At 47.0% G+C, this 24,451-nt stretch overlaps 1 protein-coding gene across 7 annotated transcripts in view; it reads right to left on the bottom strand.

Annotated features, from left to right (window-relative positions):
* TRAK1 (trafficking kinesin protein 1) overlaps positions 1–23,930 on the bottom strand; it is a 183,427-nt gene extending 159,497 nt beyond the window's left edge. For 3 of the 7 annotated variants that reach the window (XM_072726557.1, XM_072726562.1, XM_072726564.1), the window contains exon 1: positions 23,135–23,316. The gene's annotated coding sequence lies outside the window, so the exon portion shown is untranslated. Of the gene's footprint in view, positions 1–11,353; positions 11,489–23,134; positions 23,317–23,816 lie in introns of those variants that run through there. The other 4 variants (XM_072726559.1, XM_072726567.1, XM_072726565.1 and 1 more) reach the window with 4 other exon arrangements.
* Between the last annotated feature and the right edge of the window lie 521 nt (positions 23,931–24,451).

Here is a 24,451-nt window from a genome sequence, read left to right as displayed (position 1 = left end):
CTGAGACAGCTGAGTGCCATGAAACGGTTGCTAAGCTGCTGCCCATAAACCCACAATAATGGCTGCAGATACACTAATCCTTACCCCCAAAAGGGGGAGGCAAGATCAGCAAGAACACTAAAGCAGAGTTCCCAGGGATCAAATTCCACATAAGCATCCTTTCTAATGTATTCTTTACAAAGGAGGCCAACATTCTCTGGTAATAAGAACCCAGGATCATCATTCTTTTTAAAGACAAGACAAGAAGATCAGTATAATTAGGAACACTTCCAGACCCTGGCAGGTCAGGGTCCACTTAAATATTAGAGACAGCAGCCATAGCAGTGGCAACAGGAGATGATCAGCCCTAGAGAGTGGGACAGCCCTCTTGCCATCAGCATGAAGAACTGTATTTCTTCTCTGGAACACAGACTAGGAAGCAATCACTTTCATGGGTTCATTTTCCAAAAAAAAAGGAACAAAGGACTTTATTTCAGTGAAAAACAATGCGTAAGCAGAAGCAATTTTTACTCAGAAGTCTATTTCAAGAGTATTTTCACTTAATGGAAGTCCTAAAAAATAAGTAATGAAGTAATAATCTGAAAATCATTTACTGTAATATACCATACTAATAAAGGACAAAAACCACAGGACCATCTCAAAAGATGCCAGAAAAACTACTGACAAAATTCAACATCCTTTCATGATAAAACACTCAACAAACTAGAAATAAAGGAGAACTTCCTCAACGTGATAAAGAGCATCTATGAATAACCCACAACTAACATCACATTTACTGATGAAAGAATGAATGTTTCCCCTGTGATCTGGAACAAGGCAAGGATGCCTGCTCTTGCCATTTCTGTTCAACACAAACAGAAACTGTACCGGAGATTTTAGCCAGAGCAGATAGGCAAGAAAATGAAATAAACAACACTCATACTGGAAAGGCAGAAGTAAAGCTTCTCTTTCTGTTTGCATATGAGATGATCTTACATATAAAAAATCCTAAGGAACCCACTAAAAACCTATTAGAACTAATAAACAGGTTTGGCAAGGTTGCAGGATCAAACAATATACAAAAATCAGTCGTATTTCTATATACCAGTGAGGAACATTCTAAAAATGAAATAAGGAAAATTATCACATTTATAATAGCATCTAAAAGAATAAAATACTGAGGTATTAAGAAGTGTAACACTTGTATACTAAAAACTATATTGTGGAAAGAATTGGAGAATATCTAAATGGATAAGGAAAGAAGTGGAGAATATCTAAATAGATAGAAGACATCTCATGATAAGGAAGACTTACTATTTTAAGATAGAAATAGTCCCAAAATTGATCTATAGTTTCCATGCAACCCCCATCAAAATCCCAGTTGCCTTTTTTTGCAGAAATTAAAAGCTCATCTTAAAATTCAAATGGAAATGTAAGAGATCCAGAATAGCCAAAATAATCTTGAAAAAGGAAAATAAAGTTGGAGTACCCACACTATCTGATTTCAACACTTACCATAAAGCTGTGGTTAATCCAAAGAGAGTAGTACTGCCATAATGCTACAGATCAGTGGAACAGAACTGAGAACCCAGAAATAAACCCTTAGGCGTATGGACAACTAACTTTCAAGAAGACAATCCAATGTGGAAATAAAGTCTTTCCAACAAATGGTGCTGGGAATGATAACCTATATGCAAACCAGCAAACTTGGACTCCTATTCACACCATACACAAAAATTAACTTGAAATGGATCACAGCCCTAAATGTATGAGCTAAAATTATAAAACTCTTAAAAGAAAATATAGATCTTCATGACCTTAAGTTAGGCAATGGTTTCTTAGTCATAACATGATAAACACAAGTAACCAAAAAAGAAATAAATTAGGCTTCATCAAGGTTAAAAGTTTTAGGTTGCAAATGATAGCACCAAGAAAGTGAAAAGACAACACAGAACAGATAACTCAATTGCACAGCAAGGCAATTCAAAACAAAACAAAACAACGTATCCTTGATATTTTGGTCCAGGTAAATGGACCAAAATGGACCAGTAAATGGACCACTTCAGCATTCCTAACCCTATCCCAACACCCCTGCACCACCTCTAGGAGGAGACTCTACTTGAAAGATTTCAACTGGAGTTATCCAGTGGGCTGTGAACCTCTCTCTGCCACACCCCACTCCCAGCCTCCCCTCCACTTGAGGTCCCCATTATAAAAAGTGGTTGACCTCTCTGAACCACACCCTTGTCAGGCAACGTGCTAAGGATGCCATAACCATGTCTTTCACTTACACAAGGTCCAATGGCTCTCCCTGTGGCAACCCTTAAAGACACCTCTTGGGAATCCAGGACTGGCCACCCTTCTGGCACCTTATACCACACACAGCTTGCCTCTGGAAGGGGAAAAAGCATGGACACGAGTGAAAATGTCTGAACTCAAACCCCTCAATTCAGACCAGCGACTCAACTTCCAATGGTTCGCCAGGATCCACCTCAGCAAAGTCACTGGGAGGATAAAATACTATAATCCGCGTAAACACTCACTAAATGTCGCCTGTTGTTCTCACCGAGAAAGGAAAGGCAGGTGTTAGAGTCCACTTTTAGAGACCGAAAGAGAGTCCTCTAACATGATTTCCCAACATGGGTCATGCTGCTCCCTCCATGGGAACAAGCCCTGCCCCTCCCTTCAGCTAGATCCCTCTGGACCCTGTTCTCAAACTCCGGAGGCCAAAAAGCTCCTGTAACAGTCCTCTGAGCACACCGGCCTCCCAGTCACTGCTACAACTCTACATTTCTTTGTGAGATTTCATTAATTTCTGTCTAAACCACCAGATGATAAACTCCAGGGGGCAGGGGCTACACGTCTGCTCACCATCCTCAGCTCCCTGCCTGCCATGCCTTCCACAGAAACTCTCTGCCAGGCACTGTGCCAGGTCCTGAGCACCCCCCAGTGAACATCACAGATGAGACTCCCAACCTCCAGCAGCTTCCGTTCTCCTTGGGGGAAGGCTAGGAATAAAGCCCATAAACCAGCAAATAAGATCATTAGAAAAATGGGCACACTATAAATATCTCACCAGTACCTGAATGACAAAAGAACTGTATCCATTTAGTTACTTGAATCCTACAACCAGGCAAGCATCTTCCGTTTGCGTCATGCACAACGGCAGGTTCCTGCTGCCTGGTACCACAGCGCTATCTGCAGTGCCCTGCTAGGTCAATTTCTAAGGACCATAAACTCCCCAGAAGGTTAAAAGTCACTTCGACGTGTATAGTCAGGTCGAGTCTGTTTCTCAAGATCAGAAGCACATCAATTTTCCCCAGTTGCCACATGAGTCAGAGCAGCCACAGCTATCTCATGACCCAGGAATTCTGTTACATGGCTCTGCTGATTACAACTTGTGATTTTTAAAAGGTTCACAAACATACTACAAGAGAGTACAGGAGGCCACAGAGAAAGTCCACTCCAAGGGGCCGCTGCCATTTCCAAATCCATGTCCACCTATCAGACTGGCAGATGAACAGAGCAATTTAAACCTGCATCATCAGGGATCCCTGGGTGGCGCAGCGGTTTGGCGCCTGCCTTTGGCCCAGGGCGCGATCCTGGAGACCCGGGATCAAATCCCACGTCGGGCTCCCGGTGCATGGAGCCTGCTTCTCCCTCTGCCTGTGTCGCTGCCTCGCTCTCTGTGACTATCATGAATAAATAAATAAAATAAAATAAATAAAAATAAAAATAAATAAATAAATAAACCTGCATCATGAAAACTGAACGAGATCGAAAGGCTCACGTCTGCTCTTCAGTCACTGGGTATTTACTAAGAACCTACCATGTGCCAGGAACTGCTGCCTACCTCTCATAGTACTGGGAACATTGGGAGAAATGAATTGAACAAGTCTCTGCCCTGGTGGAACCTGCAAACCACTGGGAAGAATGCTCTACCCCTTATGATACACAGACAAGAACAGCCCTCTGGGTCAAGTGCGACCTGTCAGAACAGATGTCTGCATGCCCTCCACTGTCCAATGGGAGCCTCTCGCAGAGACATTCTTTACCTCCAAGGGGCCACAGACAAAAATATCAGCAGCGACAGGCCACCAGGAAAAGTGCTGATACAGAAGGGTTACCTGGGGTCAGAAAAGGCTTCTACTGCCAGCCTCCCGTCAGACCTAAAAAGCGAGCAGGAATTAGCCAAACTGCCAGAACAGGCTGCACAGGGAGCGGGTTCAGGGTATAGGCTCTACAGGCAGAGCTAACAGCACAAGCAAAGTCCAGGAGGAGGAAGAGAAAGCAGGGCCCAGGGAGGGGACTGAAAAGCCCTGAAGGGCTTTAGCAAGGGAAGGAGGGGCAGCAGCAGCCTCTTTGGCTCCATGGGGAGTTCCCGAACAGGTTGACAGGTTATAAGCAAGTGAAGGGATCTGACATATGCTTTCGAAAGGTCACCTTAGGGACAGAGTAGAGAAAACATTAGAGCAGCCATGTCCAGAGGGCATTCAGAAAGATCTAGGAGGCAGATACCCAGGGGAAGGGGAAGGGGTGAGAGAAAAGGAGAGGCAGGAAAAGGTCCAGGTTCCGGCCCAAGCACCTGGGAACGGTGCTAACCTCCATGTGACTGGGCTCACAGGTAGACCCCTTTCTTGGTAGGGAGGTGGTGGGGGATAGGGCAAGCAAGTAGTGACCGTGGTAATGAGCAGGGGTCATGTTTGTGCATCCCAAAATGGAGAAGTGCAGTGGGCAGGCAGGTAGGTAGCTAAATGGGTCCAAGAGCTCAGCAGACAAGATGTGGGTAATAATGGCAAATGAGGCCACAGGCATGGTCACCACCAGTGGCAAGGTGCTCAGCTGAGGTGACACACCCTGAGGATACACACCACCACTCAAAGGCTACATGGTGGCAGAGGAGCCTGTAGCCTACAAGGCAGGGTGGTGGAAGGCGTGGGAAGAAAGCCAGAAGGGAGCAGCTTTTGAGAAGCCCAGGGAAAAGAGTATTTCAAGAAAGAAAGAATGGGAGTATAGAGACTGTGATGTCAAAGGTCAAGACTGCCAGGACTGGGTGTGCCCTGGACTTAGCACCAAATTCAGCACTCTTGGTGATGGAATAATGGGCTCAGGTGCCTGAGGGCAACAGGGCAAGGGAGGAGGGGCCTAGGCAGTTTCAGTGAGACAGGCTGTGAAGGGGAAGAAAGAGCGATGGCCACAGAGACCAGGGGTCTAGAAAGAGGGGAGAGAAGTGAGTATGTCCCAGGAAGTGGGGTGTAGTTCACAGATAGCATGAGGCTGAAGACACAGAAAGAAGGACTAGTTTTCCAAGCGTCACTCCTGTGGAGGTAGGAGGGAATGGGAGCCACTGGCTGACACAAATCCGCCTCAGTCAGGAAGAGGGTCCCTCCTTCATTCCCAGGAGCCAACATCTGGAGGTGAAGGCTGAGAGGCAGCAAGTCTGCTTGCTCCTGCTCACCCGGGGGGCGGGGGGTAAGAAGTTTAGGAAAGCCATGGAAAGTCAAGAACAGTCATAGTGGCTCAAGGCAGAGACAGAAACCTCAAGAAACATACACAAACATGGGAGGCCTGGGTGGCTCAGTGGTTGGGCATCTGCCTTCAGCTCAGGGCGAGATTCTGGAGACCCGGGATCAAGTCCCACATCAGGCTCCCTGAAGGGAGCCTGCTTCTCCCTCTGCCTTGTGTCTCTGCCTCTCTCTCTCTCTGTCTCTCACGAATAAATAAATAAAACCTTTAAAAACAAAAACATATACAAACAAGCAGGCAGAGCCTGTGACCCAGCTGAAGATGCTTTACAGGGTCAACACTTCGGCCGACAGGTGATTCTGTTACTTCTCCAGCAGCCCTCGGAAGGCAGGCACAGATTTCTGCTGGGCCGCCCAAAGGAAAGCCAACAGGTGCTCAGTGACCATAGGCCAGGGTGGAGGGGGAGATGCCAGGAACCTGGATGAGGCAACACAAGTGTGCAAAGGCCAAGAAAGTCTGGAGTTCAAAGAACAGGGTAGTGATGTTGAGGGTTTCAGAGGTGGCACAGGTAATTTCAGGAGATGACACAGACCCAGTCCAGGCTGAGACTAGGGCAGTGAATAAAGTAGGGAGGAGAGGCCACCAGTGGAGAGGAGATGGTCAAGGTGCTGGGTGAGTCATCAGAGTCTCGAATGATGCATCATCAGGGGAAGATGACCAGAAGCCAAATGTCTCAGTCTTCCATGATGGAGGCAGAGAGCCTGGGAGTGGAAGGAGAGGACAATATACGGAAGTGTCAGCAACCCCAAAAGAGTGGATCTCAGAGCTCCCCTCGCTGAGTGCCTGCTGCATGCTGCCAACAAGCAAAAAAGAGCCAGACCTTTCTATACCTCACCTTAGTGAATCCCCACAATCATGCTCCCCAGTCTTATTCTATAGATGGAAAAACGGAGGCTTATTGGCTAAGAACTTTACCAAGGTCACAAAGCCTAAACATGTGGGACCCAGATTATGAGGTTCAGGCATCCAAAGATAAGTCTGCTCAGCCCACCATATGCACAGAGAGACAGGGTAGATTGCATTATTTATGCCTCACCAATCACTTATCCCCATGCAAGGGCTCTCTAATTGTGCCTCACACCATCTCCAAGGAGGAGGGGTCAGGGGCCACCGGCTGCCAGCTAATAAGCAACTGGCTATCCTCCTGAATGGCTTACTGTACTCGCTGAGATGGGAGGCCACGGTAATTACCCAGAGCCCATTAAAAAGAGCCCAGAATGTGATGTGCCAATAGTTCCAGAACAAACACACTGAAATATATTTTAAGGAAACCCTAGCCCAGAATTTATACTTCTGAAAGAGCTGACTTGATGATATTCTACAGGAAAAATCCCTTCCTTCCCACATTTCCGAACAAAGCAGCCAGTGTTTTAATTCAATGACAATGGAGTTTCATTTTAAGGAGGACAGCAGCCTACTACACTTGTTTTGAGATGTTAAAAATATTGGTGCCACAGTCTTGGGGTGATGGAAAAGACTTGAAGAAGTAAAATAGGACTTATAATAAGTCTTATAATAAGTCTTATAATAAGTCTTATAATAAGTCTTATAATAAGGGAAATGGCCGTTGGCATTAATTTGGTTCTTAATAAATTGGTATCTATTTATTCAGATGCCAACAAGACATAGTGGAAAGGCCTAGAAGAGAAGTGCTCAGAGGTGTGAAAGAAGCCTTTGAGTGTTGACACATGGAGGTGAATTTGAGCAATATCCTGGGGCTTCACACCATACTTGGCAAGATGGCCAAGCCATGATGAGTATGGGGTGACAGGCAGCTCCTCTGTGCTGCACACGCTAAGACTAGGGCAGTGGATAAAATAGGGAGGAGAGGCCACCAAGATGGCAAGCAAGATGCAAGATGGCAGCACCTTCTGGAATAACCAGGCAAGCCCAACTCATCCTCACCTACTGTAATCCCAAATAAACCCAGCTCGAGTGTCAATTATTCTTGCCATACCCTACCAGAAAGCAGCAAGATCTTCTGTCCTTAAATATTTCAGATTCCAAGAGAATGCACCTTCCAGATTCTTTACTGATAACCTCAGTGGCTGATGGGCTTGAAGCTTCAGCACATGCTTTTCAAAGGAGGCTGCTCAGCATTCCTAACCCAGTCCCTGCAGGTGAAAGAGCGGAAGCCCCTCACTTCCCAGGAGCTGTGGCAAAGTCGGATCTTCTCCCCGTGCCAAGGTTCAAGGTCAGGCCTTCCAGGGAGAGAAATCATCTCAGATTATGAGGTAAGCAAGAGTGATAATGATAAACCTGGGATTAGCTGTTTAATATTTCTGTAACCTTGAAATTCTGATCCTCACCGGGGGAAAATGCTATCGTCCACACTGTGAGGGAAGAGGCAACGTGCCTGAGATCACCCCACTATAATTTATAAGAGAAGCATTTTTAAAATGGTGAAGTTCAAGTAGGGCACCGTATCCAGACACAGACTAAGCCAACTGGCAAAGTACACAAAGAAAATATTACAGAATCACTTGAAGAATCTTCAGGATTTTTTCAATGTTGAAAATTCAATTCGCTATGGTTTACTATAATCAGTGGTTACTGATGCTCTGCCCTGAAGCACACTGTTCCTTTTCTTCTCCATAATCTGTTCAACAGTTACTTCATGCTCCTTGATTTGGGATGAAGTCTGAGATTCACCTCATTCCCCCTGCCAAGGAGAGCGTAACTTGTGAGCTATGAAAGAACACAGCCCTTCTCCTTCCTCTCGGCCTTTAGCTCAGGCTTAAGATGAAGATGCCTCCACTCACTTCATAGATGTTGGGCAAACTTTAACTCCAGCAGTCCCGACTAACCCCTGACCAACAAATTACATAGAACGGCTTTTATCATCAGGAATTTTAAATTATGTAAACGTTTTTCAGCGTTAAGAGTTCCATTCAGAATATATGAAATCTAGACATCACATTAAATTCTTCCTTGCCGCAGCTCCTCACATCCACAGCCAGGTGTCCTGAGCCTCTACCCCAACACATCACATCCTTTACCCTGGCCTGAAGCTGCACCACTCTGCCTGGGCCTGTACCAACACAGAACTCTTTCCCCTTCTCCCTGCTCCCACACTCTGGCTCTCCACACAGCAGCTGGGGAACCCATGCAAAAAAAGTAAATCCCTTCATGTCACATCCCTGCTCAGCATCCTCCAGCAGCTTCCTTCCCACCATACTCAAAATAAAATCTCAACTGCTGACCACAGCCAGGCAGGCCAGTGGGACACAGGCCTGTCCTGACCATGCTCTGCCTGAGAGGATGCTGTGTTCATATATTTTCCATGGCTCATCCTATTATTGGGTCTTTATTCATCCATAACCTTCCTAAGGAGGCCTTCAGAGACACTCCACCCTCTGTCACTCCTCCGTCCCCATCACCCCTAGTCACTACCTGGCATTACAGTTTACACCTGTTACTCGTTTGCATCTCTCTCACCTGCCCCCAGACCTGGTCTAATTTACTGTCACACCTCAATACCTGGCCCAGGGAGGCCACTCAACACATACTTACAATCACTCTTCTAACCAGATCTCCAGTTCCCCATCTTACCAACAAGTCACTGACTCCAGCCAAAGCCGACTCTTACCTGCTGAAGACCTAGGAAATCAGAACCAACCACATTTCTGGAATAAGCGTAAACCACTCAGCAAACACGATGAGATGAGGCACATATGTACACCTGTCACTGTTGCCCCACAGCTAGAGCCACGGCACCTGTCCCCACCAGTCTGCAAGAGCTGGGGTGGGCACCATGCAAAATCCTACTTAATGATTCCCCTTCTTCAGATAAAGTTAGGGAAGTGGGAAAATGCCATTCTTGGTTTTATTTCCCAATCTCTAAATTAGCAGAGAAACCAGTAAGAATAATGAGGTGCCCAGCTCAGTAACTCTCTCCCCATGCTGATCTCACTCTACAGTTTGGCTTTGGGCTTATTTTTTTTAATACCTTTTTCAGAACAAAATAATTTTTAAAATCCAAAAAAAGTACTTTTTCTAAAATAGTTACATTTACTTTCCTTTGAAGAGAAATGCCAAGGTTATAGAAGCTTTCCTTAAAATCTATTTCTGACAGTTGTAGCCATGATTAGAGTGAGATAGGACACTGATCTGTGTATTATTTCATTATTCTTGAAATTAAAATAGGATCAATTTGTTGTAGCTACAAAAGTAATGTAATATCTCAAAACGTCAGTGCTCAGAAAGAGTAGGAAACTTCTATAATGAAGCTTGCATCACTTTGAGCTTTAAAGCATAGAGTCCTAATACATAACAGCACATTCCCTGTAGAGATTCAGTCCCCCCACCCCCTCCCTCCCCGAACAATAAGTCGATTTGATACTGATTCTACCTTGTGTTTCCAAGCTGAGACGGGTTACTATAAAAATGAGGGACGAGGGAAGGGCTGCACGAAGCTTCCTGATAAAAGTTGGTCAGGGGGACCCAGGACAACGGTGGTGAGAGGTCGTCAGCTGATCCCACACACAAACCGTGTGCAAAAATGGACATTAGTAACCAGTGCCCTGGCTGGCTCCTTAGTCTGTCCGGGCCACAGTGGCCCTAAGGCCACTACTGCGCCCCTGGAGCCGAGAAGCAAAGCGAAGGTGCAGCTGTAGGACAGGCTCTGGAGCAGACCCTCTCCAGCGTTCCTCACCCTCGGACTTACCTGCGCTCCTTACACTTTCTAGGAAACGCCGAGGCTCACTTCTAATCTAAAATGGGCAAACTTTCTTCTCGGGCCGCTCTGTCCTGCCCTAGTCCCACACTAGGGTTAAACTACGAGGGCCCACGGAGAAAAGAAGGAAGTACCAGAGGGAGGGACAGGGAGAGGGCTGGGGGGAGCGGGAACAGGGCAGAAAGAGACAGACAGACAGACAGAGGCAAACAGCAGGGAGCGAGAGGAGGACAAAGGACAGAGACAAGAAACAGAAAACACACACAAAGGGCAAGAAAAAGATAAGGAACGAGACGGAGAGGAAAAAAAAAAGGCACAAAGGGAGAGAGAAAGAGAAGGAAAAAAGTTCAGGGGGGGAAGGAGTGATGTGTTTCATGGAAAAGCTATTGGTTACCGAGGGGCTCCTTTTCCATGTACTGTATTATGCCATATGTGGGAAGTGATCGAGGCTGGAACTCCGCCTAAGAACATCTGCCACGGACTTTAAAAGCCCTAATAATAGCACAGCTGGTGTCCCCAGCCTAATGAGCTCACCGCCCACGTGATCCTTCCCCGGCAGCTCCTCCCCGGAGAGGCCCCAGCTCTCCCCCGGCCTCCCTCCCCGCCTTCCCCTTCCCCTTCCCCTTCCAGCCCCGCCGCTCCCTGAAACCAGCCCCCGGGCTGCCCAGAGCTCAGCTACCCTGATCCAGCAGTTCCTTTGCACGGAGCCCTTCTTAACGCCCAAGGCACAGATCGGAAACAAAAGATAGGCCACCACTACAAATCTTCTCAATAACTGAAAGGATAATGATTATGCCAATAAATTCAACAGCTTGGGTGACACAGATACAGTCCGTGAAGTACACAGCCTACTAAAACTAGCTCGAGAGGAAAGAAGAGATCTCAACAACCCAGTATGTATTAAAGCAATAGAACTCTTTTTTAAAAAAAGGATTATATTTATCTGAGAGAGAGCACAAGTGGGGAGGGGGGAGAGGGGGAGAGAGAGAGAGAGAGAGAGAGAGAGACGGAGAGAGAGAAGCAGGCTCCCCGCTGAGCAAGGAGCCCCACCTGGATGTGAGGCTGGATCCCAGGACTCCAGGATGATGTCCCAAGCCAAATGCAGATGCTCAACCAACTGAGCCACCCAGGCGCCCCAAAGCAACAGATTCCTAATGATAAACTTTTACAGACCCAAAGAAAGGCCAGTGTGCCATCACAGGTGTGCCATGCTGCCAGGGTACAGGGCACAGGCCCCTGCAGGTGCCCTAGTGACTGGGGAAGATGGTCCCAGGCAGGGAGGCTCTCAGCCAGCTTGACTTTCCCACTGACCACTGCGTGTTGCTAGGAGAAAACTATGCCCAGCAAATTGGCAAGGGGGCGGGGAGAATGTGAACAAAGAAGTGAGCTTTTCAAGGCGGGGAATTTTTAACCGTCTTTGGTGTAATTTTTTGAAAGTAATTCCCATATAAGACACTTTGAAAAGTCCTCTAATACTTGGAAGGACCTATACCTTAGCATCAGGAAGGACAAGCATTTCAGCTTCTGAGGGGACAGTTGGCACTGATACCGTATCCATAGCAATTGGAAGAGGTGCTGAAATATCTGGGACCCCCCCCCTTTCTCAGTCCAGGCAACACATCCTGATCACAAAGAAGAGCCAAATGGACATGATACATGGGCCTTTTTCACCAGAAAAAGACAAAAAGGAGGCCACATTTCAGAAACCATGCTTGGGAACATACAATAGCATGGATGTGTTTGTAAGCAAGCAGTATGGAGGCCTAGCAAATTATTAGATTCCACCCTGCCTATGAGGGAATTATATCAATAGCAAGCACATGATTAGCTAAAAGGTGGGTAATAATGAATTTTTCTACTATTAAAGACTGCTACACTCTAAAAGACAATGTTTTATATCTCATTAATGCCACAAATTACTGAGCCTTGACAATTTCCTGTTTTGATTTAGAACATCAAGCCACTCTTGCCATAAGTTAACACTACAAAATTCACAAAAACTTAAAAGAACAATGACAGTCTCTGAAGGACCATCCTAAGTGCTTTTATACATTATACCCTCTTGTCAGAAAGTTTAATATACTGAGAAGAATCCTTTCCAAGTCACAAGTTTCCATTCGCAAAACACTGAAAAGCATGAACAGAATCAACTGCCATTCAGTTTTTACCAACCTGCCTTTTCACTTTTTATTCTCTTGAATCAGACATCCAGGCCAAGACTATGGTTCTCAAACCTCACACTCCTGCTCCATCTTCGGGCCCCTGATGTGCCCTGCCAGGCCACATGGGAGCATGAGGCAAGAGGAAAAATCAGTAATACCGATTCTGTCTTTATTACAAATATTGATGCTTTGTTCATCATAGATTTCTTTGCGTTTTTTTTTTTTAAGAAATTCTGCACTAAAATATTATTTCTCTTGATTACTTAAATTATGGGCCTGAGAAAGGTAATTGCCTCTATCACATCACCCTAGGCCTGGCCCTGGGCCACAGTAATAACACCACACCCTTCATGAACCAAGGAAAATGAGTAAACACCCAGGCTTCATTAACTACCCTAAAGACTGGACAATAGCGGCCTTAAGGCCCAGGTACTAGGGGTGCATATGTTCCAAATGGATCCATGGATGTGGAGTGGGGGGAGGCAATGGGATGAAAACCACAGGTTAGGGCACTGTTACATTCTGCAGAACAATTATCTTACTTCATGCTGCATTAAAATAGTTGCCAAATTAACTAGAACTTTTCATTGTCTTATGCATGCAGCGCCGTTAATTTTTCCTTATATACCCACCTTGCATCGTCAATACCTCCTTGTAGGTAAACTGCTCTTCTCACCCTTATTATATGATAGTTTTACCTGTATGTGAACTTCCTGAACACGGAATCCTATGGAGTATACCTCCTTGTCTGGTCTCTTCACCTTAATGTTTTATCTGTAACATTCATCTGTTTGTTGCATGTCAATAATTCATTCCTTTTTAAATTGTTGAGTAGTATTCCATTGTATGGAAAAAGCACGATTTTGTTAATAGACATCTGGGTTTCTCCACCTGGGGGCTGACATGAGTAAAGCTGCTACTAAGAAGACAGCACACATTTCTGTTGAATATATGTCCAGGAGTGAATCTTGGGATCATAATGTATATGGTCAGCTTTAGGGAATATTGCCAATCTTCCAAGTGGTTGTTGTTTGTGTATGATGCATGAGGCTTCCACCTGGTCCACATCTTCACCAGTGGTAAGTATTGCTAATTGCTTATTTGACCCATTGTGATGGGGCTGCAGAAGTCACCTTGGCTAAAATAAGCAATTTCTAACTCCCTCCAATTTTACCATGACTCCACAGCTCCAATAGTACAGAATGTAAAACCTCAAGTTACAAACATAAGATTCTCAAGAAAGTGCAGTAAAATCTTTAATTCTGAGCTCACTAATTTCAGAAATTCATTAAATACAGACACCCCTGAGACAAGCACACATGATACTTGGCACAGAAACCTGCAAATGTTTCTGAAGGCCGCAAGAATCCTCACAGTCAACATGTTACTATGATTACAGGCTAAGCCAGCATCTCCTGATACAATTCTACAAATATTTGCATGCCAACTAAGTATAAATAAACCCAAAGAATATTTTAGCTGTTATCTTATTTGACCTATCACAGCAGAGAGGCCCCATGAACCTCATTCCTCCCTGCAGGAACACTCTCTTCCCCCAGCACTTCTCATCTCCTCCGGTCGACCTCTGGGAGTTCTCCTTCACATGACATTACTGCTGTCTATTCGGGGATGGCCCCCAGACCCTCCCCTCACACACAGATCTCCCTTCTAAGCCTCAGGCCCAGATGTTCCATTGCCCTAAACGCCTCCACTAGGAAATCTCACAAACACATCAAACCCAGGACATCCAAAACAGGATCCTGCATATCCTAACCCTTGTACAACTGAGTTATCACAATTGATTGAAGCAATTCAAAAATCTCAGCCTCATCCTTGAGGCCAGCCCTCCCTAACTTTACCACCATCTCTTCAAAGAGCAAGCCACACCTCCTCAAAGTCACCCAAAAGAATCCACTTTATCCAGACTATCACTGGCCACCCAGCCGCAGCCATCACCCCCTCTCATGTGTAGCCAAGCCAGAGGTCCAATGAAGGTCTGTCATTCCGGTGGCTGGTAGGGCTTGGGACCACACACCTGCCTGAGCATGCTTGAGGAGGGAAGATGGCCGCGTCCCCTCATGACACCTGGGCCCTGCCATGGTCTTCTCTTCACAAAGTCTCCACACTGCATCCCTGCTCTGCCCTACTGAACAAATGTGCCTGCAACTTCTGAGTCTGTGAGGGAAATCCTCACATTTGATTGTGCTGAATCCTCTGCCATGTGGCCTCTTCAATCAGGATACCATAAAGAATAACCAAAAAGGATAAAAGGCTGGTGATAAAATAAACAAACTCTCTTCTTTATTCTTTGTTCTCTTCTATAGGAGTATCTTTGCTACCATCAAGAGACTTAACTAAAAGTTTTTCAAGCTAACATTCAACAATTGCTATGATACTCCTCTTACAATCTCTTTTAATACAAACCATTTTCCTATCATCCAAGTAGAGCATAAACACACCTACTGCGTCAGTCAACAGTTCATAGCCTATTTTCCCAGTGATTTGCTTGTCATACCTTTTATCCGTTATAATAGTAAGAATGTTCTGCTTGTCTTCTCACACAGAAAGATATTTTCTCAAATACTTCACACCATACTCCTTCCAACAGAGACTTTGGAAATGTCAAGTCCCAAGGGATTTCTCTGATGCCTTGGGATCCTTGCAGAGTGAACCATTTCTCCCCAAAGCTAAAGAAGGGAAGTTCATTGCCAGGTGAGCAAAATCTGCAGCCACATCACTCCCTCAAGTCATGGGGGCTCTTCCTGTGAGGACCATAAGGACAAAGGGCAACACATACCCTTGGGGCATGGCACAGGGGACATGCTCTGAAATTATTTGTGGATGAACACGTCATAAGGAGTTCAAAACAATAATAATGGCTAACACAAAATGTTTACTGTGAGCCACACATACACATTAACTCACACAATCCCTTTAATAACCATATGAGGTTATCATACAAGGTAATGATTCAGAATTGACTGCTATAAATAGGAGTTTTTACCAGGTTCAACACCTCTAACCCTGGGAAAGCACCCATCTTAAAGGGGGAAAAAAAGAACATGGCTTTAAACATATCAATAGCATGCTACAGTTTATCCCTACAAATTGGTAAATCTGAAGGATTTTATTTTTTAACAAGTGAATGGAATAAGTCTATGTCCCACTTAAGCATGTAAAGCAAAACTGTACAATTTCCAAAGGATCCATCCTTTCATTTAAAAACATCTTCTAGATGCAAAGGTTGAAATGGAATACCTACCATCTGGATGACACTGTTTTCTTCCCTACTACCAAAGCCAGTAAACCAATTGTCTCAAAAATTCTGCGTCCAACTGGAACACTCACAGACACAACACCAGTGACTCATGTGTGTAACAAATTGCTCATTTTCCTTCTCCCCATCTTCCCTCAAAATCATTAGGTTGCTATTCCTGAATCATACATTTGGTTTTTTGTTGGTTGGTTCATATTTTTAATCCCTTGGCACAAAGTTCATCAATTCCAACCATGTACCATGACAAGAATCTGCCTGACACTTGAGTTTAAATAAATCTCTGATATTCTTCCCAGGTTTGAAATTCTGCAATGTAGGCAAGGTCCTCAGGCGTGACAACTGTGTTGCCAGATTTCTGCAAATGCAAGCCTGCCAAACACCTCCACTCGGAGCCAAGGGCCAATGGGCAAACCAAATTTATTCTTAGAACCCCGGACTCAGGGACGCCAGGGTGGATCAGGTTAAGTGTCTCCCTTCGGCTCAGGTCATGATCCCAGGGTCCTGGAATCGAGTCCTGTGTCAGGCTCTGCCTATGTCTCTGCCTCTCTCATGAATAAATAAAACATCTTTTAAAAAAAAAAAGAATCCTGGACTCAGAATTGCCTTTACACTATTATCCTCCTGACTCCCCCAACTCACACACCCAAATTCCCATTCAAAATAAAAAAGGAGAGGAAAGCATGGAAGGAAAGACCATCAAGTCACAGACTCGAAAACACTAGCAGCTCCTAGAAACCTTATTAATCTGAGTCTCACCACACTTAGTAAGTAAATTCAATATGATGCCTACAGAGTAAAACAGAAATCAGGAGCAAGGACTGAAGTAAGAGTCCCACTTTTTAGGAATTCTCCACAGCTCCAAGCCAGACAAAGACTGTGGCTAGTGTTGGGAGAATATCAGAATAAAGAAAAATAATTCAAAAGAAATAACCACATCAGGGCTGTCTGGCGGGCTCAGTTGGTTAAGCATCTGTCTTCAGCTCACGCATGATATCAGGGTCTTGGGATAGAGTCCCGCATCAGGCTCCCTACTCAGCGGGGGTCTGTTTCTCCCTCTACCCCTCCCAACACTCATGACCTCTCTCTCTCTCAAATAAATAAATAAAATCTTGAAAGAAGGAAAGAAAGCAAGAAAGAAAGAACACATCACACCTATTAGGATGGCTATTATCAAAGAAAGAAAGAACAAAAACTCAGAAGTGTTGGTGAGAATGTGGAGAAATTGGAACACCTGTATGTTCCTGGTAGGAAAATAAAGTGGTTCAGCCATTCAGAAAAATGGTATGGCTCTTCCTCAAAAATTAAACAGAATTACCACAGGATCCAGCAAATTCCATTTGTGGGTATGCACCCAAAAGAAAGTAAAAGCAAGGACTCAAGCAGATATCTGTACACCCACATTCCGAGCAGCATTATTCACAACAGCCAAAAAGGTTGAAGCAACACAAGTGTCCAAAGATGGATAAATGGATAAACAAAATGTAGCACATACACAAAATGGAATACTATTCAGGCTTAAATGGACGGAAATTTTGGTACATGATACAACAAGGATGAACCCTGAAGATATGTAAGAAAAGCCAGATAAAAAAACCAAAACAGTACAATCCCTCTTATATGAGGTACCTGGAATGGTAAATTTATAGAGACAGAATTTAGAATGGTTGCCCCGAAGGTAGAGGGATGGGGGCATGGGGAGTTGGAATTTAATGGGTATAGCCGTAGCTAGGGAAGATGAAAAAGTTCTGGGGACAGATGAAGGTGGTATTGGCACAATAATGTGAATGCGTTTAATGTACAAAACTGTACACTGAAAAATGGCTAACATGGCAAATTTTGCTGTATAGATTATACCACAACTTTTTAAAAAGAATAAAAGCTGATCAGTATATTAGCAATTTCATCTCTCAGACTGGGATCTTGGGCACTTCATGGGCAAGAAAGGAAGAATTTTGTAAAGGCAGGTTCCCTGCACCCATCCCTATGTGCAATTACAAGAAGACCACCCTGGGCCAAGAGCTCTGTACCTGCTAGGAAGGCAGGAGGGAAGAAGGGTGGGTGAGAAAGGCTATCAATACACTGGGGGTCAGATCCACCTACCTTCTCTCTAGTTTCCACCTTGTCTAGTCATGTCCTATGCATATGACTTGGTACTTCCAATCTGCTCAACAAAATGGAGATAAATGTGTGGAGAGTTAGTTCAACTACATGGCTAGAACTTAGGGAGAACCACCTATGCCCTGTTTTGGTGTATTTTTAAGAATTTGAAACATCACCCAATGTTCTAGGTGTGGGTTGTGGTAGGGAGGGTTAATAACTGAACACATCTAGGACTGCTTTTCTTCACTACTGATAGAGAATTGCAGTTTGCCCTGTCCCCCCATGGGTCCCCCCATGGGGAAGGATTGGGTTCAGCAAACTTCTGAGAAACCCCAGTCTCTTTCCTTTCAGGAGAAGGCTAACGGTGGAATCCAGCTTTGAGCACCAACTGTCCCAAGTGGGGCAGGGAACAAGTGTGTACTGGCCACTTGTTCTTCCCACCATACGCAAAGTCTGGCCTTGTGCATGGGTAAAGAACATTCTGGGGAACCACGAGGAGGTGAAGAGGTCTCTGGGCATCAATACCACCTGGAGATATGTTTAAAATGGAGATTCTGGGGCACCTGGGTGGCTTAGTTGTTAAGATCAGACTTTTGATCTTAGCTCAGATCATGATCTCTCAGTCGTGGAGCCTACTTAAAAATAAAAAATAAAATAAAATAATAAAATGCAGATTCAGGGATCCCTGGGTGGCGCAGCGGTTTAGCGCCTGTCTTTGGCCCAGGGCGCGATCCTGGAGACCCGGGATCGAATCCACGTCGGGCTCCCGGTGCATGGAGCCTGCTTCTCCCTCTGCCTGTGTCTCTGCCTCTCTCTCTCTCTCTCTCTGTGACTATCATAAATAAATAAAAAAAATTTTTAAAAAGTATTTAAAAAATAAAATAAAATAAATGCAGATTCACATTTAGCAAGTCAGGGTCTGCAGTTCTGCAAGTCTAACAAGCTCCCAGGTAATGCTGACAGGCTACAGGCCCACCTGCCACAGGTTGGGTAGTGAATCCTTACACTCCTGCAACTAGCTGGAGCCAGGACAGCAGGGAGCAAAAGTCAGGCACAAAGAGCACCACTGGGATCTTTGTCTTATGAGCATCACTCACCTCCACTCAGGCCAAGTGGTCCCACCATGAACCTGGACTCTCGGTCCCCTTTTTGCATAAAGCAAAAACGAAGTTTTTCCTCCCCACTCCCCCAGGAAAAATTTTCTAAAGATCTTCCAACAACTTCAATGGTGGCTTCTGCACTCATTGCTCACCTGCTCCCCCTGGTTCAAATTCATGATCTGCTAACACAAGTGAAGCCAAACCTATTCTAACATTTTAGGGAGACGGTTGATGTTTGACCACATTTGCAACTGGAAATTATTTGATAAGGAGCATAATAAAAGGAGACAAGCCTACACTAGATCCTGCCTTCTTTACTTTTTTGCAAAACTTGAAAAGTGAGAGCTTATGGAATGTTACCATCAAAAAAATCTAGGCCCACAGCATACACCACTGATGTGAAGAACTGCCTGGAAGGACTTCTTGATTTTACCAAAACCACCAGAGGAACTGATAGAGAACGTCAAAAATCCCAGGGCTCTTCGTGTGTAAAGATGCTTTTTCTCTCTAAACCTGAAGAAGAAAAATCAAAATCCTTACCCTTATTCTAATTAATACCCATCTTAAATGACACATACAAGCCTGTACCTATGCAATCCAATGTAGGATTTGCTAATAAACATTCTGTGTGAACATAATTCAGGAGACCACAGCATCGTTAATCAACATAATCTCACTATCTAGGAACTAAGTCTAGTCACTGAGGAGAAGTACGATAAAGAATGAAGTGTTCTGAATGGTACGCTACAGGGGATACTTTTCAGAAAAAGTCAAACCACTTTATCCACAAGTCCACAGTTACCTTCAACAAATTCTTGGGGGTAAAAAATGATCTCAAAGTCCCCGGAATACCCAGAGCATGGTCCTGCTTAATGTTCAAAATCCAGATAATTTATACTTTGGTGGTTCTTTGATTCCCTAACATACCCTTGGATATTGGAGCACCCTCTTCAGCTGTTAATAAAAATCCATCTCGGAGAGGACTTTCTGCTTTCAAAAGTCCTCGCATATCATGAAGTCTGGAACTAGCAGAGCCCCCAGAAATAATCCAGTTTCAAGATTTCCAAATCGGCGTACACATACTTATGCTGCAGGAAACCACGAGAGCCTCAGGGAAAATAAGGTGCATCATCCTTGAGTGCTTTTTGAATCCAGACAACAATTTAAAGCATTTTTATATTAAAACAAACAGATGGATCCTGCCTTCTAGTCTCCATCAAAGGAATCGTTGAACACACACTGAAACAGATTCCTCTGACCTGAAGGTTTCGGGGCAGGTTTAAGAAGCATCAATATAATCCACTTTACAGCTTGAGACATGGCTGCGAGGAGCTGCCAGGAGAAGTCACTGCTATGTGCTAGTCCTCAAAGAGATTTACAGCCCTCCTCCCACAAACCAGGAGAAGCTGGGAGCAGCCCTTCCTCAATTGGAGAACCAGAAGCTCAAACAAGGATGTGTGCCACCTGTGTGTCACCCTCTTCCACCTCACGTGCACTCCTAACAAACACATAATTAAATGAGCTTCTCAGTGAATGATAAAGCCACAGGTCCCTCCATAAAACATGTCAAAGCATTTAAGCCAGCTGCACATCATTGGCATTATATGTAGCTTAGAGGCATCCAGATTTACACATAGGCTAGTAGTTACTATCTCTTCACTAAAACTTTGAATTCTTCAGCACTGACGTGGCCTCCATTTGGATACACCTAATAACGAGGCAAGTCAGAATGGGTAGCATTTGTTCCAAAAAAACAGGGGTGGGGAGGGGAAGGAACCAGAAGGCCCATTCAGCAGTGTATCTCTAGACAAAAGACACTGTAGACTGAAAAATAAAATCTAAGAACCTATGTGAGATGGTCAGCTCAAGAGTCATCTAGTGATTACAGAGACCTACTGTGTGTAAGATCAGAGGCTAGGGCTCAGAGCAATGACTAGAAGAGTCCACATCAAATGCCAGTCAGGTGCTGTTGGTTTGGAAACTGAAAGTTTAGTAACTGCTTTCAATGCAAATATTGCTCTCTTATTTTCAAAGCCCTCTTGGGGAGGGGGAAGAGAGGGAGAATCTTTTTTTTAAGATTTTATTTAATTATTCATGAGAGACACAGAGAGAGAGAGAGGCAGAGACAAAGGCGGAGGGAGAAGCTGGCTCCATGCAGGGAGCCCGACGACGTGGGACTTGATCCCTGGACTCCACCATCACACCCTAAGCTGAAGGCAGGCGCTAAACCACTGAGCCACCCAGGGATCCCAAGAAGGAGAATCTTAGCAGGCTCTAGCCCATAGCAGAGGCTGCTGTGGGGCTTCAAACTCATGACCCTGAGCCAAAATCAAGAGTCAGTCACTTAATTGACTGAGCCACCCAGGTGCCCCTCTAAGCCCCTTCACCTGATCTGATTTGACCTTCACAGCAAACTTGTAAGAAAGAATAATTAGTATTATAATATCTGCTTTATTATCCCTGTCAGGGGTGAAAAAGGTTACCTAGTAAAAAGGTTACCTTTCACACACCTAGTCCTGCTGGAATGAGACCTGAAAACCCTCCCCTATCCTATAGTCAAACTTTTACAAACACTTTCCTTTAAAACACTTTTTAAGCCTTGTAAGAATCCAATGAGGTCTGTTTGCTCCAGAGTGGCAGGCAATCCCAGAGAGGGGAAACCCAGGTCAGAGAGGTTAAGGAAGGGCCCAAGGTCACAAAGCCAATAAAGAGATAGGAGCTGGAATTTGAATCCAGGTTTTCCACTCAAGGGCCTGTGACCTGGGGTGCTGGGTGTCTCAGTCGATTGAACAGCCGACTCTTGATTTAGGCTCAGGTCATGGTCTCCGAATCCTGGGATCCAGGTTGGATAGGGCTCAGTGCTCAGTGGGAAATCTGCTTGAACATTCTCTTTCCCCCTCCCTCTGCATCCCGCTCCCATGCTCTCACACATGCGTGTGTGTGTGCACTCTCTAATAAATAAATAAATGTTAAAAAAAAAAAAAAAAAAAGGCCTGTGTCCTTTTCAGAAGGAACATCAGCAACACAGCCAGGGTAGAGACACCCTCCAGGAAGAGCTGGGGATGGGAAACCAAATCTCACAGGCCTCTAGGGAGTCAAACAGGAACCGGCTCATGCTGGGGCCAAGCTGAGACCCAAGTCTTGCCAAAGCTGCTGTACAAGTCCATGGGCTTTCTAACCCAGTTCAGCACCCCGAGCCCTGCTCAGCTCCCCGGATGGCTCAGTCTGGGCACCCCTGTGATACAACTGGGGTCAGATATCAAAGGGCACACAAGTGTGATCTTTCCAGACCAACAGAGAGAGAAAGGTGCCATCTGTCACTCCAGGTCCAACTCTGAACCTGCCAGGCAAACTCCCTGCCTGTCATCCTCCCCTGGACGTGGGGAGACCCTCCCCTGTGCAGACTGCTCAGGGCTGGCAAATGCTCAGTCAGGCCACCTCCCTCTCTGCTGGAAACTGAAAAGGACCCTGTTCCCAAGCAAGTTCTTAGCTTGCTTCCCTATCACTCGCTGCCACAAACAAAAGATGCTGTAGGAAAGGGTACCCACCCTGCCAGACAACGTTTACGCATTTCTTTGATGCAATGAAGTCCTAGTGAAAAATATCAGAAAACAACTTTTTACAAAAGAAGTCAGAGGCCTAGACACTCATACTTGGGAGCCGCTCAGAGTGAACGCTGATGCCAGTGTCAGAGCAAGTGCGGGAAGGAAGGGCTCCAAACGCAGAGGCTAACCGGCCAGTGTGCACCCAGCAGCGGGCTCTGACCTGTGCTTCCCTGAACACAACTTTACAAAAGAAGAGGCTACGTTTCCCTTCATTTGTTTTCACCTGCAAGAGGCTGACCTTGGCGATTCGGAAAGGATTTAAAAACCCACGCCAAAAAGTGACACAAGTAAACTTGTTAACTCTCCAAATGGAAAGGAAGGTTCCTAAAAGGCACCCGTGGGGCGGCCCAGGCACGCTCAGAAGATGGGATTCCCGCCGCGCGCGGGCGAGGGGGACTCGGGGCGCCGCTCACTCTGGGCCGGCCCGGCCCGGGGCTCCCCGAAGGTCGCCTCCCTGTCCTCGCCGAGCGCCGGAGCCCGGAATCCAGGCCACGCGGGGGGCCGCACGCCGAGCGCTCCGGGCGCCCCTCCGGGCCCCGCCAGGGTCTCCCCCGGGTGCAGGCGGGAGGGCTACTCCCCGCTCGGGGGCCCGAGCCCGGCCTCTGCCGCCGCCGCCGCCGCCGCATCACGCGCCCGCAGCCCGCGAACACGCGTGTCCCTCCCTCCCTCCCTCCCCATCCGCGGGCCGGAGGCGCGGACCCCGGTCTTACCCCGAGCAGGCGCGGCCCCGGGGGGCTCCCGCGCGGGGCTCCCGGGCGCTCGGCTCCGCTGGCTGCCCCCGCGCCGCTGTCCTCGGCCGGGCCCCGGCCGCCCGGCGGCTCCGGTTCCCTCCGCAGCAGCCGGCCGGGCGGCACCGGGGCGCACGCGGCGGCCTCCGGCTCCGGCTCCGGCTCCGGCGCCCCCTCCTCCCTCCTCGCTCCTCCCTCCTCCCGCCGCCGCCGCCGCCGCCGACCTGGCGCTCGGGGCTCGGGCTCCGCGGCTCCGGGGCTCCGCGGCTCCGGGGCGCGGGGGTCGTGGGTGCTCCGGCTGCCCCGCGCTCCCTCCCGCGCGGCCCCTCTCGCGGGGGCGCCTCGCTCGCGGCGCGCGGGCGTCACGGGCTCGGGGCGCGGGGTGACGGCGACGGGGTGGGCCCCGGGGCGGCGGGCGGGGGCGCTGCTGCGGACCGGGGCACTGATGCGGGCGCCGCGGCGCGGCCTCTCGCCATGGCTCCCCCGCGGCCGGGCGGCTCGCGCCTCCCCTCCGCGCTGCCGTCACCGCCCGACGCGCGCCGAGCCCTCCCCCTGCCCGGCCCCGCCCGCGCCGCCACCTGCGAGCCGCCCTCCGGGATGCCCGCCCGACGGAGCGCGCCCGGGGCGCAGCGAGCCGCCGCCAGAGGCCGCCGTGCGCCTGTACCTGCGCGCGTCTAGGGTCAGCCTAAGGGCCCGGGCCCCCCGCGAGCCAGGCTTTCCTGCAGCTCGGGGAGTCTAGGAAAGCGACCCTGAGGCTGAAGCTGCGGAGGACAGAGCCGGGGGGGAGGGGGGGGAGGGGCTTGTCGATGGACCGTCTGAAAAAATGCCACCGACGGAGGGGTGGGGGCGGGGGCGGGGGCGGAATCAGAAAAGGATCCAGGAAGTCAGCGCTCACAAGCCACTGTATTATGCAAATCACTAGTGGACGGTTTAACGCGAAACAACCCAGATTAGCTCACTTCCAGTCGGGGCTGCTGAGTGCACTACTTGGGCCCGGTCTCTGCCCAAAGGTCGCAGAGGACATTGGGAAGACACGGAGAGGACTCTGACCCGAGCCAAAGGCGCAAGAAAGCTGAACCATAGAAAACCTGGTCCCAAATACTGGAAGGGGACTTGAAGTATACAGTCAAGATCAGTTCAGGCAAGAATCCTCACTGGATGCCAACACCAGAGCGGATTTTACCGGAGAGCAGATATTTGCTTGGCTTAATTTGTCTCTCGGTAGATCATTTAGGCTCATTAATAACAAGAAAGAAACATTTACAGAGAAGCAGGTGGACCACACCTTGACCAGGTGAT

This window comes from Vulpes vulpes, chromosome 11, assembly GCF_048418805.1.
Source record: "Vulpes vulpes isolate BD-2025 chromosome 11, VulVul3, whole genome shotgun sequence".
NCBI classification, from domain to species: Eukaryota; Metazoa; Chordata; class Mammalia; order Carnivora; family Canidae; genus Vulpes; species Vulpes vulpes.
Note: the sequence above shows the minus strand (reverse complement) of the source record. Positions and strands in the feature narration are given on the sequence as shown.